Below are 19,115 nucleotides of genomic sequence, written 5' to 3' on the forward strand. Positions count from 1 at the left end.
CGATGCATGATGGTCTTTTGTGGACTAATGTTTGGGTGGGGAAGACTAAAACTGGTTAGTGTACTCTATAAGGCTTTTGCAGTAGCTCAAGAGTGAGATAATGAGGTAACCAGGATAGTGATTGTATGAGTAGAGAGAAGGAAGGAAATGAAAGAGATATTGCAAGGAAGAAATGATAAGATTTGGCAACAGACTGAATTTTTGGACTGAGTTTGAGAAAGAATTCGAGGGTGACACTGAGGTTGTAAACCTGAAAGGATTGCAATACGTGCAATAAAAATAGTAAACTTCAGAAGAGGATAGGGTTTGGAAGAATGATAATGAGCTCTGTTTCAGATATGTTGAGTTTGAGATGCTTATGGAAGTTCAGTTGTAAACATCCAAAAGGTAGTTAGTGATGCCAGAATGGAATTCAGGAGAGATGTTAGTGCTGGATATATAGTTTTAGGAATCATCTGCATACAGATGATAATTGAACATATGGAACCTGATGAAATCACCAAGTGAGATAATATATAAAGAGAAAAGTAGAGAACCCTGGATAAAACTTTGGGGGTAACCTACAATTGGTGGGATGATACCTGTGTGAAGAACAAGCAAAGGAAACTTAAAAGGAGCAGGAGAAGAGTAAGAAGAGGGTAGTAGTATTAAAACTCAGGAAAGAAGAGTGTCCAGGAGAAGAGGATAGTTGCCAATGTCAAATGATACAAAGAGGTCATGAATGATGAGGACTGAAAAAAGGTCATAAGATTTAGCAAAGACGATCGTTAATGACTTTGAAAAGAAGAGTTTTGTCTAATTCTAAGATCAGAAGCTAAATTTCAGAATTTAGAAGACATGAGAGGTAAAGAACTACAGGTACTGAGTATAGATTGTCTTCATAAGATGAGTGGAAAGGGGGAATAGATATATACCAGGAATGGTAGGATCAAGGAAAGATTTTTTAAGGAGAAATTATATAAGTAGCAGGAAGGGAGTATTAAAGAGATTATAGATAGGAGGTAGAGATTAAGATTAAAGAGAACAGAGGTGATAGGGGATGTAATCTAATGGAGCAAATGAGATGGCGTGAAGACAAAAACATATATACAGAGGGCTTTACCTTGCAAGAGATGGTGGGAGACATCTGAGTGATGCATAATGAGGAAGGAGGAAAAAGAGGTCCCAGCAAATGGCCTCAATTTAGCCCCTTGTCTGACAGGGTAAGGTATGGAGGAAATGGTGTTATAGGAGGCCTAAGGAGGGAAGAAAAAGTTTGGGTTAGCCCTATGGCAGATGAGAGAGAAAAGACTGTTTTCAGTTGTGTCCAACTCTTTGTGACACTATTTGGGATTTTCTTGGCAATGAAACTAGAGTGGTTTGCCATTTCCTTCTCCAACTCATTTTACAGATGAGGAAACTGAAGCAAACAGGGTTAAGGGACTTGCCCAGGGTCACACAGCTAGGAAATGTCTGAGGCCAGAAGTGAGATCAGTTCTCCCTGACTCCAGGCCTGGCACTCTACCCAATGCACCACCTAGCTGCCAGAAAAGAGATTAAGGAGGTGTAAAAGGATTACCTTGTTTCAGTAAAAGGCTATTATCTAAAAATTTGAGCTATTCCCAGTCAGCATGTTGTTTTTTGAGAGATCACCCTGGCTTAGCAGTCCTGAATCCTGTCTGTCCTTTCCACTGGTTAGATTTTTTGTGATGCTGACATAGTTCTCCTTTCACTCTCCAAAACTATGGGCCAGATCATAGATCATATCTATCTATGACATCTACAAGTGGCTTTTTAAAAAAATTTATTTATTTAACTTTTAACATTCATTTTAACAAAATTTTGGGTTCCAAATTTTTTCTCCATTTGTCCCCTCCCCCCACCCCAAAACACTGAGCATTCTAATTGCCCCTATCACCAATCTTCCCTCTCTTTTAACATCCCTCCCTTCCCTTATCCCTATCTTCTCTTTTGTCCTGTAGGGCCACATGACTTTCTGTACCCCATTACCTGCATTTCTTATGTCCTAGTAGCAAGAACAGTACTCGACAGTTGTTCCTAAAACTTTGAGTTCCAACTTCTCTTCATCCCTCTCTCTCCACCCATTCCCTTTGGGAAGGCAAGCAATTCAATTTGGCCATATCTGCGTAGTTTTGCAAATGACTTCCATAATAGTTGTGTTGTATAAGACTAACTATATTTTCCTCCATCCTATCCTGCCCCCCATTGCTTCTATTCTCTCTTTTGATCCTGTCCCTCCCCAAAAGTGTTGACTTCTAATTGCTCCCTCCTCCCATTGCCCTCCCTTCCATCATCCTCCCCACCCTGCTTATCCCCCTCTCCCCCACTTTCCTGTATGGTAAGTAGGTTTTCATACCAAAATGAGTGTGCATTTTATTCCTTCCTTTAGTGGAATGTGATGAGAGTAAACTTCATGTTTTTCTCTCACCTCCCCCCTTTTTCCCTCCACTAAAAAGTCTTTTGCCTGCCTCTTTTATAAGAGATAATTTGCCTCATTCCATTTATCCCTTTCTCCTCCCAATATATTTCTCTCTCACTGCTTAATTTCATTTTTTTAAGATATGATCCCATCCTCTTCAATTCACTCTGTGCTGTGTGTGTGTGTGTGTGTGTGTGTGTGTGTGTGTGTAATCCCACCAACTACCCAGATACTGAAAAGTTTCAAGAGTTACAAATATTGTTTTTCCATGTAGGAATGTAAACAGTTCAACTTCAGTAGGTCCCTTATGACTTCTCTTTGCTGTTTACCTTTTCATGCTTCTCTTCATTCTTGTGTTTGAAGGTCAAATTTTCTTTTCAGCTCTGGTCTTTTCATCAAGAGTGCTTGAAAGTCCCCAATTTCATTGAAAGACCATTTTTTCCCCTGAAGTATTATACTCAGTTTTGCTGGGTAGGTGATTCTTGGTTTTAGTCCTAGTTCCTTTGACTTCTGGAATATCCTATTCCATGCCCTTTGATCCCTTAATGTAGAAGCTGCTAGATCTTGTGTTATCCTGATTGTATTTCCACAATACTTGAATTGTTTCTTTCTAACTGCTTGCAATATTTTCTCCTTGACCTGGGAACTCTGGAATTTGGCCACAATGTTCCTAGGAGTTTCTCTTTTTGGATCTCTTTCAGGTGGTGATCTGTGGATTCCTTGAATACTTATTTTGCCCTCTGGTTCTAGAATCTCAGGGCAGTTTTCCTTGATAATTTCATGAAAGATGATGTTTATGCTCTTTTTTTGATCATGGCTTTCAGGTAGGCCCAGAAATTTTAAATTGTCTCTCCTGGATCTATTTTCCAGGTCAGTTGTTTTTCCAATGAGATATTTCACATTATCTTCCATTTTTTCATTCTTTTGGTTTTGTTTTGTGATTTCTTGGTTTCTCATAAAGTCATTAGCTTCTATCTGTTCCATTCTAATTTTGAAAGAACTATTTTCTTCAGTGAGCTTTTGAACCTCCTTTTCCATTTGGCTAATTCTGCTTTTGAAAGCATTCTTCTCCTCATTGGCTTTTTGAACCTCTTTTGCCAATTGAGTTAGCCTATTTTTCAAGGTGTTATTTTCTTCAGCATTTTTTTGGGTCTCCTTTACCAAGGTGTGGACCTGCTTTTCATGCTTTTCTTGCATCTCTCTCATTTCTCTTCCTAGTTTTTCCTCCACCTCTCTAACTTGATTTTCAAAATCCTTTTTGAGCTCTTCCATGGCCTGAACCCATGGTATATTTATTTTGGATGTGTGGGATACATAAGCCTTGACTTCTATTTCTTTCCCTGATGGTAAGCATTGTTCTTTCTCATCAGAAAGGAAGGGAGGAGATATCTGTTCACCAAGAAAGTAACCTTCTATGGTCTTATTTTTTTTTCTCCCTTTTCTGGCCATTTTCCCAGCCAGTAACTTGACTTCTGAGTGTCCTTTCCACACCCACCTTGCCTCCAGTTCTGCCCAGCCAGCAATTGGGGTCTGATATTCAAATGCTGCTTCCCAGCCTCAGGGCTTTCAGCAGGGGGAGGGGTGCTATTCATTGTAAGATTAAGTTCAAGTGCTCAGGTTGGGGCAGGGCCACCACATGGGGCTCAGTTCCCTCAGGGGGTTTATGCAGAGACCTTCAACAATGGATCTGGGCACCTGCCTGCTTGGGGAGTCCCTATCAGCTGCTGCCTCCGCTGCTGCCTCCCGAGGATGCCTGAGTTATAGGGGCATGCCACTCCCCTCTCAGCCAGCCAAGAAGACCCTCTCACCAACCTTTCACACCTGTGGGTGGAGGGACCCGCGTGGCTGCTGGAGATTCTGTCCCTGAAGCCTGCTCGGATCTACTTTTCTCGGTGTCATGCGGCCAAGGCAGGGCTGGGCTCTGCTCTGGGTCTGGGGCGTGACAGACTTTTCACATCGGTTTTTTAGGACTTTGTGAAACAGAAATCTCCTCCACTCCATTGTTCTGTGGCTTCCGTTGCTCCAGAATTTATTGGGAGTTCTTCTTTATAGGTATTTTATGGGCTGTGGGTTTGGAGCTAGCATATATGTGTCTTTCTACTCTGCCATCTTGGCTCCTCCCCCTACTACTCCCATTTTGCAGTTCAAGAAATTGAAAGTAAAGTGACTTACTTGCTCAGAGTTACACATCTGGTAAGTGTGTGAGGTTGGATTTAAACTCATCTTCCTGACTTCAGGCTCAGTGCTTTTATCCACTGCAGCAGCTAGTCACCCATAATAAAAATTGTCTTTTTACTTTTTTTATAATCATTTTTATCCTTTATTTAAGTTAAGAGTTCAAGTATTATCCCTCATTGCATAAAGTACTTAATTCTGTAAACATTTGTGTAGTTTGGCTTTTATGAAAAAAGATGAATTTATGCTTCAGAAGTTTGTGACTCACTTGACATCAGGAAAGAAAAGATCAGTCAGGAGCAGAGAAATTGTGTTCTTCCTTATGCACTTAATATCAGTACAGTATAAAGTAAGAAAAAGAAATACAAAAATTCTAGGATATTAGAGATGAAAGGGATATCAGAGGTCATTTAACCCAATTCTCTCATGTCACAGCAAGGAATTTGAGGCTGCACAGTTTAGAAAATTTGTACAGACAGCAAACTTATATGTTCAATAAATATTGACTTATGCGGGAAAGCTCAAAACCATTAGTTTTTCTCCTTACGGAAAACTCTCCTAAGAAAAAGTGTGTGTGGGGAAGCCATTTGGGACTTCAGTGAAGACAACATTTGGAACATATTGATGGATTTCTATTGAGGATCTTTCCATGAAACCTACTACTTCCATACTTCACCTTTCATTATTTTAGTCAATGGTTTGTTGTTGTCTTTTGCTCTTAAAGAAAATCAAAATGACATCACTATTCAAGGCACAAAGTGTCTAACTGTTGTTAATCAGACCAATATGAGCTTAGAAAGCTCTACCATAGGTTGGGCACAAATAGTACAAATGGTTTGGAGTGGAGATGTTTCTAAATTTGTGCAGTTCACATTTCTTTTGAGCTTCTTTCAGTCAATAATTTATTAAGCACCTACTATGTGCTGTTGGTTGTCTGTCAGTTTTATCCTCTGTTGTAAAAATTTAGCATCTTTTTCATAAGATCAAAGATATAAAGATCTGAAGGGATCTTAGAGGTCTTTTAGTATGTTTTACATAAAAGGAAAATTTCCGAGAGCTGAAGTTGCCCAAGGTCATACAAGAACCAAACACAGGTCCTTTGATTCCAAATTCATTATTTCCCCATTGGCATCTTCAAGAACTTTTCATTGTAACAAGGCAAAAGGTTATCCAAGTGTCTAGGTGACTCCCTGATGCTGTGACACCAATACAAGTTTTATTAACTCTTTCAGATCTGCAGAATACTATTACGATACTGATGTGATGCCCCGTTAAGAACCTAACTGGAAAGACTTAACGTATCTAAGTCCTAAAAAGCCAAAATTTCCCCACAGGTCAAAGGCAACTCAGCACAGGTATTCAATCCATTTATTTGGTAAAATAAAACAAAACTTTTAAAACCTCACCTAATTAGTTAGCACACATGAATTGATGTATGACTGGTTATCACCAGACATTATACCAAGACTTGGATAAATTAGTAATATAATTGAAGCCAGCTATCATCAATTATATATTTAATTAATATGGACACACAACATGTGGATTTCTGATCACATGGCTACTACTGAAAAGCTTGGATATCCTTGGTCTGACTCTTCTTCCCAGCAAGTAAATTAGACTAGAGGGAAATCCAACTTGCTTGGATGCCAGCAGCTGTTTTATGAACTATCCCAGTTATCTGAAACCTCTGTTCTTCCTGGAAAGTGACTGAATACAGTAAATTTCCCTCTGATGCATTTTTAATGGTGATTTTGCTGAGGAAAACAGGAAGTATATGATAAGGTAAGAGCCAGAACTGATTAAGCACAGTTCTAAATTCCAGAAAGAAGCAGACTAGGGATGAGTTTTGGAAGATTCACTTCCAGTGTGATCAATGGGATAGGCAATTTTGTTCCTGTTCCTTTAAATATATACATGCATACATAGAGAGAGAGACAAGGACACAGAGAGAGAGACAGAGATAGGGACATAGAGACAGAGACAGATAGATAAAGACAAATAGAGAGAGAGAGATAGAGACAGAGAAAATTTATTTTTAATCTCATCATTGCTCCTGACTTCTTTTCTAATTTTGGATTCCTTTACTCAATAACAGCTTACCAGAGATGGAAGATGGAGGTTGCAAAATAAAAATTTAGTTACTTAGTTGTTCTCCAACCTAAATGTCAGACATTCTGATTAGATAAGTCTCTGAACGTGAAGACACTCTAATTTTTCATAAAAGGGTTAGACTGACACAGCAGACTGCATTTATCTTTTCTCCCTCCTACTCCCACTGGAAAGAAAAAGAAAATCCTTTAAACAAATAGATATGTAATCAAGCACAACAAATTCTTGCATTTGTCATGTTCAAAAACTGTGTGTTTCATCCTACATTCATCCTGTCAAGAAGTGCTTGCTTCATCATCAGTGCTTTGGAATCATGGTTGATCTGTGGATTGATCTGAGTCCTTCAATCTTTTAAAGCTGTTTCTCTTCACAATGTTGTTATTTTATCACTTGTTCTCTCACAGGTTCTGATCAATAAAATTGAATTTCAGAAAGGGGCAGTGACTTTCTAGAGGTCACACAGATAAAAAATGACAGTCAAAACCAGGTCCTCTGTCCTGGATATTGTTCTCTTTTCTTTCAACATTCTCTCACTTTTTGACCTCTTCTGCTACCATGGGTTCAATTATTGCCTGTGTACAGATGATTCCCAGATCTATTCTTTCTCCTAACATCCTTCGTATTGGGCGTTTGGAACTGTATGGCCTGTAGGCAACTCATACTCAACATGTCCAAAACAGAACTCATTCTCTTCCTCCCCCTTCTCAAGTGAACCACTCTTCCTAACTTCCCTGTTATAGTTAAGGGCACCACTATCTTTCCAGATACCTCACTCAGTTCACAACCTCAGTATCATCCTTGACTCCTCATTCTTACCACATGTATATACATAGAATATACATATGTGTATATATGCATATATATACATACATACATACTTAAATATATATATTAAAAAGGGCTGATTATTTTTGTGGGTTCATTTTACATCATACTACTTAACTGAAGTTACATTTATTATTGACATAAATTAAATGTATGAATCTGAAGAAAAATAATTGTCATTTCCAAACCATGATGTTTATTTGTTGTTTTGCTTATGTTTATTTTCATAATTCCTTTTTTGGACTTATTTTTGTGACTGTTATTTCATGAACTATATTAACCAATAGCAGACTAAGAAATATCCTTGCTTTAACAAATCTTTATTGGCAAAATAAAAGAGTTTCTTAAACTTTCTCAATTAGAGATATTGATAATTCTTGCTTTTACATAAATAATTTGGTCACATTAAGGAGTCATCTCTTTAGTACCATGCTTTTAAATTTTAAAACTTAATTATTCTTGAATTTATTAAAAACTTTTCTTGTATATACATATACACACATCTATCTATTGATTTATCTACTGCTTACCTGCCTATCTCTCTCTCTCTTTGTCGATATATTGGTTTCTTCTTATTATTGTAAGTTACAATCCCTGTTGGGCAGCTAGGTGGTGCAGTGGATAGAGCACCAGGGCAGGAGTCAGGAGGACCTGAGTTCAAATCTCATCTCAGACACTTGACACTCACTAGCTGCGTGACCTTGGGCAAATCACTTAACCCCAATTGCCTCATCCTGGGTCATCTCCAGTCATCCTGATGAATATCTGCTCACTGGATTCAGATGGCTCTGGAGGAGAAGTGAGGGTGGTGACCTGCACAGCCCTCCCTCACTCAAAACAAAAGTCAAGTGCAAGTCACGTCGTTATGGTCTTCTTTGGCAATGAAGGACGAACACACATACACATCCAACCACTTGCCAAATATTGTTCCTCTCTCTACACTATCTCTCCCATACAACCCCTTCCTGTTAACTCACGCAGCTGCCATTTTAATTCAGGCCTCTATCACTTTTCCCTGAAACTATTACAACTTTTCCTATTAGACTAGGGGGAAATTCAGAAAATGTCTCCCTATTTCAAGCCTTTCTCTATTCTAATCCATCCTGATCAAGTGATTTTCCTAAAGTACATGTCTAGTTGTCATACTGTCATACCTCTACTCAACAAACTCCAGTGGCTACTCAGGCATTTAAATTTCTTCATAACTGGCTCCTTCCTAACTTTCAAAACTTCTTACATATCATGGTCCTGCCCACATGATTCCCCATGTTCCGTCCCTATACCTTTGTACTGGCTATTCCCAAGGTTCTCCCTTCTTACCTCTACCTCTTAGAATCCTTGATTTCCTTCAAGATTCAGCTCAATCATGACTTTTCCACAAAGCTTTTCTTTTTTCTTCTAGACACCAGTGTACCTCTTTCTGACATTTTAGATTTATTTTGCATATAAGATATATATATTCATATTATACATTGTTACATTATTTATTTATGTAAACTATATTTAGACAGGAATTGTTTCATTCTTGCTTTTGAATCCTCAGTATTTACAATAGTGGCTGGAACATTGTAAGAGCTTAATAAACTTTTACTCATTGACAATTGAGTCAGACCCCAAATCTAGGGCTCTTTTCATTACAACATGCTGTAGTCAAAGAATGTAAGGGTAGATGATAATGTATTATTAAAATGATTGACTATAGGGTCAACTGTGAAGAGGAGGAAGTGAAACCAGAATCTTACGAAGATAACAGAGGGGATTAGTTTGGGGTAATGGTAAGAAACAGGTATGACCACACCTATGGATGGCTAAGATACAATGAAGATGACAATGGGAGTTCAAGAAGTTGAATCTGAGAGCCAGGATGTCAGGAGAGTCATCACCATACATATTTAAGTCACTAAGTATAAGATTTTATGGCTGGATTGGAAACACTGTAAACCATGTACTAAAGGCGGGGAGGGGAGACTGGCAGATGATCACTCAAGGAAAACAATAATAGCTAACATTTATATAGTTCTTACTATGTACCAGGCACTGCAAAAAATACTGTACAATTATTATCTCATTTGATCCTTACAGCAATCTGGGGGGGTACTATTATTTCCATTTTACAGATGAGGAAACTTGCCTAGGGTCACCCAAATAGTAAATGCTTGAGGTTACAGAGATTGGATTTGAATTCAGGTCTTTCTGACTCCAGATCCCAATCTACTGTACCACCTAGAGTGATTTAATTAGATGATGTGACTTTCAAAGAAGAGTTTGCTGAGCCATAGAGCAGGGCTGAAGTCCAGAAACTGTGATTGGGAGAAAGTGGTATACCGATTCCTCCTTATGATTCTTAATTAGAGTACATGGGAGAAATAATGAGAAATGTCATGTTCAGTGGAGAAAACTGGATTTCAGCTAATGTTGGGAGGTGTAGAAGAGCTCAATGCTAAAGAAATTTAATACATATATGTATGTTTATATATCTATATATATACACATATATATATTTCACCAAACCATTATTAACTCTTAACAATTAACACTCTTCTACTACCTCCTCAATTGACCTCTCTCTGTCTGTCTCTATCTCTGTCTCTGTCTGTCTCACACACATATACACACACACACATGCACACACACACACACACACACACACACACACACACACACCTCAACAAATGAAAATACCAGAAAAATAAATTTCCAAATCAGCCATGTGGAAATGCATGTCTCATTCCAAACTTTAGGTCTCTTGCTTCTACGGCAACAGGTAGATGTCATAATTCACATTCAGTCCTTTGGACTGATCAGAATTTTAATGTATTTCAAAACTGCTTTTATCTTCAATGTCATTTGTCAATGTGTAAATTGTTCTCTTAATGTTGATAAATTTACTCTGCATCAGATCATAGAGGGCTTACAAGTTTCTTCAAAAACGGCTCATTTCATAATTTATTATGTCATGATAATATTTCATTACTTTCCTATACCATCTTCGTACTTTTCGTCTTTGGGCAACAATGAAATGAGCTTTTATAGGCATTTTTTTGGTATATTTTGTGTATTTTTCCTCCATTATTTCTTTGAGGAATAAGTCTAGTACAGGTATACCTAGGTCAAATGGTAGGCATAGTTTGGTACCTTTGGGGACATAATTCCATGTTGCTTTTCTAGATGGACTCAACCAATTCATATCTCCTTGAACAGTGCATCAGTGTGTCTCTTCATCATTTTTCTCTTTTTCCATCTTTGTTCATATGAAAGAGGTGAGGTAGAAACTCAGAGTTTCTTAAATTTGAATTTATCTAATTTTTAGTGATTCAGAGAATTTTTTTCATGAAGTTATTGATAGCTCTTCCTTAACCCCCACTCCACTGAAAGAAAGAGAAAAGAAAAACAAACTCCTCATAACAAGTATTCACTGTCAAGCAAAATGAATGTCTATATTGACTTTGTAGAAAAACATCCTAAATTCATCATCTCACTGTAAGGAGGTGGATAATATACTTCATCATCAATTCTCCAGACACCTGGTTATTATATTGCTCATCGTTCTTACAGCTTTCCAAGTTATTTGTCTTTATAGTTTTGTTTTTGTAATAAATTGTTCTCATTCTGTTCATTTCATTTGTCATCAGTTTATGAAAGTCCTCAAAATTGTTCATTTTAATAATATTGATGTTATACTATATCTTTTTGTGTTCTGATCCTGCTTATTTCACCTTGCATCAGTTCATATAAAAGCATTTATAAGCTCTAAGAATCTTTGTCCAAACTCCCACTTATATTAAAAGGTCAAGTCTCTTAGAACAAGGTTAAACCTCCTTCTGAGAATTCCACATTCCATCCAGTGTTTTCTTCCCCCAGATTGATCACAAGTTAGTTCCCTTATATAAATATGCTATAACCATTAGTTCCCAGTATCATTCAACCAATCAACCTCAATTAGCCTTTACAAATGGAGGTTTACTGAGAAGATATATTAAGAAGATAAATAGAAATCTTTCTCCTCACCACCTAGGGATATATTCTCCCTTAAAATACCTCAAGCCCTGGAGAGAAAGGGTTCAAAACTAAAGAAGTTTCTACAAAACATCTGCCCCCATGAGCTTCACTTCTAATCAGAGTATAACAAATAGATGAGTCACTCTTTGGTCTATTTCTATTTTATCCATTTGTTCGGTCAAACAAGTCACTAAGGAATTTACTCCCCACTGTCCTTGATTGTCCACAAAATCAGACATTAGCTGTAGCTTCTAGATCCTCTAGCAGCTTACTCTTCCAACCTTTTAAACCTAACGCGGTCACAGTCTCATCCAATGCTCTTTCACCTAAAAGAAGGAAAGAAAAATGAAGAGACATATGATTACATTGTCGTTCAGTTGTTCAGTCATGTCTGATTCTTCATGACCTCATAGACAATAGCACACCAGGCCATTCTATCTTCCATGATCTCCTGAAGTCTGTCCAAGCTCGTTTGCTGCTTCCGTGATGTTATCTATTCATCTCATTCTCTGCTGTCTTCTCATTTTGCTTGCAATCTTTCCCAGGGCCTTTTCTGATTAATTCTGTCTTTTTGTTATGTGATCGAAGTACTGAAGCTTCAGCTTCTGTATTTGTCCTTCCAAAGAATGGCCTGAATTAATTTCTTTAAGTATTTCTGATTTGATCTCCTTGCTGTTCAATGGATTGTCAAAAGTTTCTCCAGCACCAAAATTCAAAAGAGTCAATTCTGTGCCCTCTATTTTCCTTATAGTCTAACTCTCACAGCCATACATTGCTACTGAGAAAAAACCATACCTCTGACCATGAAGATCTTTGTGAGCAAGATGATGTCTCTGCTTTTTAGTATACTGTCTCAATTCCGAGAATCAAGTGTCTTTTAATTTCATGACTGTAATTGCCATTTTTAGTGATTTTTGAGTCTAAGAATATAAAATCTGACACTCCTTCCATTTCTTCTCCCTCTATTTGCCAGAAAGTGATGGGACCAGTTGCCATGACCTTTGTTTTTTTATGTTAAGTTTCAACTAGCTTTTACACTCTCCTCTTTCACTCTCATCAACAGGCTTCTTAATTTTTCTTAACTTTTTGCCATAAGAGTGATGTCATCTGCATATCTAAAATTGTTGATATTTCTCCTGGCAACCTCAATTCTAACTTTTAATTTACCCAGCCTGGTATTTTGCATGATATTTGTACATATAAGTTAAATAAATAAGGTGACAATATACGGCTTTATTGTAGTTCTTTTCCAGTCTTAAACCTATCAACTGTACCATGTTTGGTTCTAACTATTGCTTCTTGGCCCCTCTACAGGTTTCTTAGGAGACAAGTAAGATGATTGGTACTCCCATCTCTTTAAAAACTTGCCACATTTTATTGTGATACACACAGCCAAGGCTTTGGTGTAATCACTGAAGCAGAAATAGATTTTTTTTCTTTCTTTCTTTCTGGAACTGCCTTGCTTTTTTCCATCATCTGGCAAATATTGACAGTTTGGTCTCTAGTTCCTTTGCTTCTTTGAAAAACAGCCTACACCTCTGGTAATTCTCAGTTTTTTCATACTTTCTTCAATTTAAGTCTGAATTTTGCAATAAGATGCTCATGATCTGAATTGTAGTCTTTGTTTTAACTGACTGCATAGAGCTTCTTCACCTTTGATTGAAAAGTATACAATCAATATGATTTCCATATTGATCATCTGGTTATGTCCTTGTGCACAGAGTAACCTTTTGGGTTGTAAAAAAAAAAAAAAAAAGAATGTTTGTGTGACCAGCAAGTTATCTTGACAAAATTCCATTAGTCCCTACCCTGCTTCATTTTGTATTCCTAAGAAAAATTCATCTGTTTTTCCAATTACTTTTTGATTTCCTGCTTTAGTATTCCAATCTACTATGAGGAATGAGGCATCCTTTTCTTGGCATTATTTCTAGAATATATGATATCCTTCACAGAACTGATCTACTTTGACCTCTTCAGCGTCAGTGGTAAGAACATGAATTGATGTTATTGTGATTATAAATGAATGGTTTGCCTTGGACTCAAAATATCATTCTGTCATATCTGAGATTATATGTCAGCACTGCTTTTCTCACCCTCTTAATGATTATCAAGGCTACTCAATTTCTTCAAGGAATACTTGTCCATGGTAATATGTGTAATAATTCACCCATTCCCATCCATTTAAGTTCATTGACACCCAAGATGTCAATGTTGAATCTTTCTGTCTCTTGTTTCACCACATTCATATTTTGGTTCATAGATGTTACATTCCTGGTTCCCATACAGTACTGATCTTTACAATATCAGACTTTCCTTTATTCACCAGATACATTGTCCCTCAGCTTCCTTTTGGCTTTGGCTCAGCTGCTTCACTCTTTCTCAGACTACTTGCAGTTTTCTTCTGCTCTTCTCTAGTAGCATGTAGGGAAGGGTTCATCTTCTGTTATCATTTTAATACTCTCCATGGGGCTTTATTGGCAGAGATACTCAAGTAGTCTGCCATTTCCTCCTTCAGTCAGAACTCTCCTCTACAGCTATCCATCTTGGGTAACCATGAAACACAACATAGCTCATAGTTTCTCTAGGCAATGCAAGCCCCTCCACCATGACAAGGTAGTGATCTGAAGGGGATATCAACCTACAAAGATGGGCCTGCATGAAGATACTTTGACCTGAAGCCTTTCTCCCCACTCAGAGGCTTTCAGCCTCTCTTTCCTCAGTTGGAATCATAGAGGAAAGAGGAATCAAATAATTTGGTTAATGTCTTTCTCCAACATTTTACATATGAAAAGTGAAATGACAAAATCATTTCATAGTTCCTTTGTCATAAATTGTTCTTTGTTTTAGAAATACTGGAAAATTATCATCAGGAAAGCATGATTTGTGGAACAAGGGCTATGGGCAAGACATCAGAAAGCAGTTTAGAAAAGAAAAAGGAAAATTCTACCCATAAAGGACCTCATAGTTTTATAAGTACTCTGTAAACTATATTGAAGCATCATTTGGAATACCAGAATTGTATCAAGATTTGCTCTCGGGTGAGTTGAGATAATATTTAGTAGTAAAACTTATCATTAATATTAGAGGAAGACAACTTTTCTGCTCAAACAGCTTTCACCAGAGTTAAACTCACTAAATACCAATATCAATTTCCTAAACAGCTTTTTAGCTCAGCAAAAAGGGCATTTTGATCCTAGCTATACATACGTTTACATTTTTGTCCGAAGTTGGATATAAAAAATAGATCTAGAACACTGAGGAAGATTGGAAATGGACTTTTTTTTAGTATCTGTACCAAATATAAGGACAGATAGATGTATTGTACTTTTCTGAACTTGTTGAGAATTTAAGTGCTTGGATTACCAGGTAATGAATGATCAACTTTCTTCACACACTGGATGCAGATTATTTCATTAATTTTGTAGTAGAAAATGAACTTCTGGAATTCTTTATTTTGCCTACATGATATTTACAAAGTACGGACATCTCTATGTTGGTGTCTATATTAAGCTGTTATATGCTAATTCAGAAGAAGAAACAGGGATGACATATGGCATATAGAAAATAAGATAACGCAAAAATCACCACTTATCAGGGATGCTATGGACAGAATTTATGAGAGGTTGCTTTCAACTCTCAGTTGTCTGTATGATAACTAAGAATTGATAGCTGACTATGCGTGATAGCAATCCAATCAGGTAGATATTGATGAATTTTTGTGTATCTAAGTGCTGAGTATCTAAACTCAGATGTACATATGATATATATTACTGGAAGTCATAAGATAGTTTCCTTGGAATCATGAACTCTTTAACCTCTTTGTGCCAGGCCTGGTGATTGTCAATCAAGGATAGAAGGACTTTAATAAGAAGCTTCTTTAGCTTCCTAGTGAGCATAGTTCTACATGTATAATCCTGTCTTATCTGCTTGAGTTTTTCATCTCCTTTAGAAAGAAGGTGAGGTACATGAAAGACAAATCAATAACGTAGTCAACTCTGAGCTGTCTGTGTTCCTCTATGGTGCCTTAACCTCCAGAAAATACATTTGTTGACCTTGGTCTTTATCTGCTTGGTTGTGTCAGTGAGGAAAATGGAAGATTTGGGGAATTACTGGAACTCTAGGCATAGTCTTGGCTCTCTGCAGAGCTGGGAAGAAGGTAGAATGAAGCAAGGCTGGTTTGGGATAGCCCACAATTAGGGCCATATCTCTTGTCATTCTAAAATAAAGATCCAGCACGTAGAAAAAAATACTGAATATTTGTCCTGTCTGAAAAATCTGTGGAAATGAGCTACTGAAGAGTGGGGCAGCCTGGATAGCAGGAAACCTAATTTTTCCAAACCACTCACTGTCAGTGAAGCCAAAGGTGCCTTTTACTTGATTAAATGTGATATATTTTAGAATTTTCTACATTCTTATAGAAATCTGGACTTTATCCCATGTATTCCAGGCCAAAAAAAAGATGAAAGTTCTATTTATGTCAAAACTGTAGACTATGATAACATTTGTGTTTTCTACTGTATAGCCATATGTTTGCTCAAGTGTTAGCTCTTTCCAGAGGTATTTTTCATTATCAATCATCTACTTTATGAATTAAATGGAGTAAGATAACCTACCACCATTGCTTCAGAAGAAGAAATTCAGCCTGTTTTAAGATAGAATGACTTCTTATTTTCATATGCGTCAATAATATTGCTCATGTTTCTGTGACTGCAAAAGATCCCCCATTCAGGAAATGATGTGATTTTTGTCCTATGATCCTCACAATATAATCTATCAGTGCTTTTTCAAACTTGCTGCTTCTGATCTGGACTATAAGCTTATCATAGTTGATGCCTTTGATGATCTGCAGAGTACAAGGATCATCTACAAAATCCTCTTCCCTTCAGTGGATCAGTCTTCTCGCTACTGTCAAGTCTGTAGTTTGTGGGAGGGAAATTGGCATTATAATCCTGTCCTCTCATTTCTTTGTAATTTATTTTTAGGGACAACAATTGTTTTATAGCTGAATCAATTTCATCCTTTGGTGCTTTTTCTACTTTTAATGATTGGATAACTTCTCCTTGGGCTGTTGTGCTTTTGAACAGCTCCAGTGGAAAGGAAGGATATGGTTCACCATCCAGAACATTGTCCATTTTCCACAGCTTAGATTTGTGAAATTAAAGTGCTTCAGGATAACAAGTGATTGTACTCAGTAGTTCAGAATAACAAAACAGAAGCTCAGTCCTTCTTGGCTTGTGGTCCCAGTGCTGTAGCCACTGCTGGCCTCAGTGACAGCAGGTTGAAGTGTTTCGGAGCTGGTTAATACTTTTAGCAAACATTTTCAGTTCTGCCTTAGTGAACACCTGAAAATCTCCTCTTTTTCACATGGTAAGCAGGCTAGAAACAATACCTGTACATGTGTGGGGGGGGGGGAGCATGGGGAGTTCATCATCAGAATTTGCTGCATATGCATAGTGACCAGGCTCATTGGTCAATCTCTACCACCATCTCCACACAGCACACACTTTTATATCTAAAATGTGTCAGCCTCAATCTCTCTGGTGATTAGAAGGGCTGGCTCTTACGGCATAAATCTTATCTATTAGTTGGTCCCAGAAACTTGGAGTACAGATGGAAAGGATAAGGGGTCATGGAGAAGGGTGGAGTGGTTGGTGGAATTGGTTGAATATTTGGGTGATTGGTAAAAACAAACTTTATTGATTGAAAGATAGACTATTATTGAGAATTGAAAGCTGGTAAACTTGTGTTTGTGTCCTACTTCTGAAAAATACAAATTACTCTGGGAACAGAGCTTAATTTCTTTGTGGTCGAGGCACTTTTTTCCTTTTCTTCCTTTTTTGATGTCAGTATCAGTAACCAGTGTTTACATTCTCCACCAACAAAAATTCTTTCTTGAAAAATCCATGAAATAAATCCACATGATGGAAAAGTCTGAAAATCTATGTCTTGTTCTGCATCTCTAGTCTATCACTTCCTGCCAAACACCACAGGTTCTTTCACTTTTATTTTCCCTTAATATGTTGTCATTATTGTATGTTATTCTCTTTCATTTATGTAATCATTCTGCATTAGTTCATTCAAAACTTCACGAGTTTCTCTAAATTGATCCCTTTTATCACTTCTTACTGTACAATAATATTCAGTTATGTTCACATACCATAATTTCTCTGGTTATTTCTCAACTGATGAGCACCATTTTATGTCAAATTATTTGCTACAACAAGAAAAAAGAGCAGTTGCAAAGATTTTTTGTATATGTGGGTTATTTCCCTCTTTCTCCCATCTCTTTGAAATATAAACATAGTATCACTAAGTCATTGGATACACAACATTGACATTTTTCATGCAATTTCAAGTTGAGTTTAGGAATGGTTGGACCACATCACAACTTCACCAAAACATATCAGTGTGCCAGTTTTTCCCCAACTACTCCAAGTATTGTCATTATCTTTTTTTGTCATCTTTGGCATTCTGGGGAGCCAAGATGGCAGAGTAGAAAGACACACATACACATAGCTCCGAACCCACAACCCATAGAACATCTGTAAAAAGGAACTCACAGCGAATTCTGGAGCAGCAGAGGCCACAGAACAGTGGAGCGAAGGAGATTTCTGTTCCAGAGGGACCTTCAAACCTCTCGCAAAAGGTCCATCGTGCTGCGGACGCGGAGCCGAGGCCAGCCCTGCCGCAGCTGCGGCACCGAGAGGAGCAGATCCCAGTGGGCTTCAGGGACGGGATTTCCAGCGGCCGCGCAGGTCCCTCCACCCACAGGTGACGGGGGTCTGTGAGAGGGTCTCTTTGGTGGGTTGAGAGCGGAGTGGGGTGCCCCCATAACTCAGGCCCCCTCAGGAGGCAGCAGTGGAGGCGGGAGCAGACCCGGGGCTCCCCAAGCAGGCAGGTGCCCAGATCCATTGTTGAAGGTCTCTGCATAAACCCCCTGAGGAAACTGAGCCCGTGAGGTGGCCCTGCCCCAACCTGAGCACCTGAACTTAATCTCACACTGACTAGCAACCCTGCCCCCACCCAAAGCCCTGAGGCTGGGGAGCAGCATTTGAATGTCAGACCCCAAGCACTGGCTGGGATGATCCGGAGGTGAAGTGGGTGTGAAGAGAATATTCAGAAGTCAAGTCGCTGGCTGGGAAAATGCCCAGAAAAGGGAAAAGAAATAAGACTATAGAAGGTTACTTTCTTGGTGAACAGGCATTTGCTCCCTTCCTTTCTGATGAGGAAGAACAATGCTTACCATCAGGGAAAGACACAAAAGTCAAGGCTTCTGTATCCCAGCCCACCCAATGGGCTCAGGCCATGGAAGAGTTCAAAAAGAATGTTGAAAATCAAGTTAGAGAGGTGGAGGAAAAGCTAGGAAGAGCAATGAGAGACATGCAGTCAAAGCATGAACAGCAGGTCAGCACCCTGCTAAAGGAGACCCAAAGAAATGCTGAAGAAAATAACACCTTGAAAAATAGGCTAACTCAATTGGCAAAAGAGGTTCAAAAAGCCAATGAGGAGAAGAATGCTTTCAAAAGCAGAATTAGCCAAATGGAAAAGGAGGTTCAAAAGCTCACTGAAGAAAATAGTTCTTTCA

At 38.1% G+C, this 19,115-nt stretch overlaps 1 pseudogene; it reads right to left on the reverse strand.

The window, feature by feature from the left end:
• Positions 1–15,297: 15,297 nt before the first annotated feature.
• LOC140531682 (tryptophan--tRNA ligase, cytoplasmic pseudogene) lies at positions 15,298–16,662 on the reverse strand (annotated as a pseudogene).
• Between the last annotated feature and the right edge of the window lie 2,453 nt (positions 16,663–19,115).

The sequence above is a fragment of the Notamacropus eugenii genome, chromosome 3, assembly GCF_028372415.1.
Source record: "Notamacropus eugenii isolate mMacEug1 chromosome 3, mMacEug1.pri_v2, whole genome shotgun sequence".
NCBI lineage: Eukaryota > Metazoa > Chordata > Mammalia > Diprotodontia > Macropodidae > Notamacropus > Notamacropus eugenii.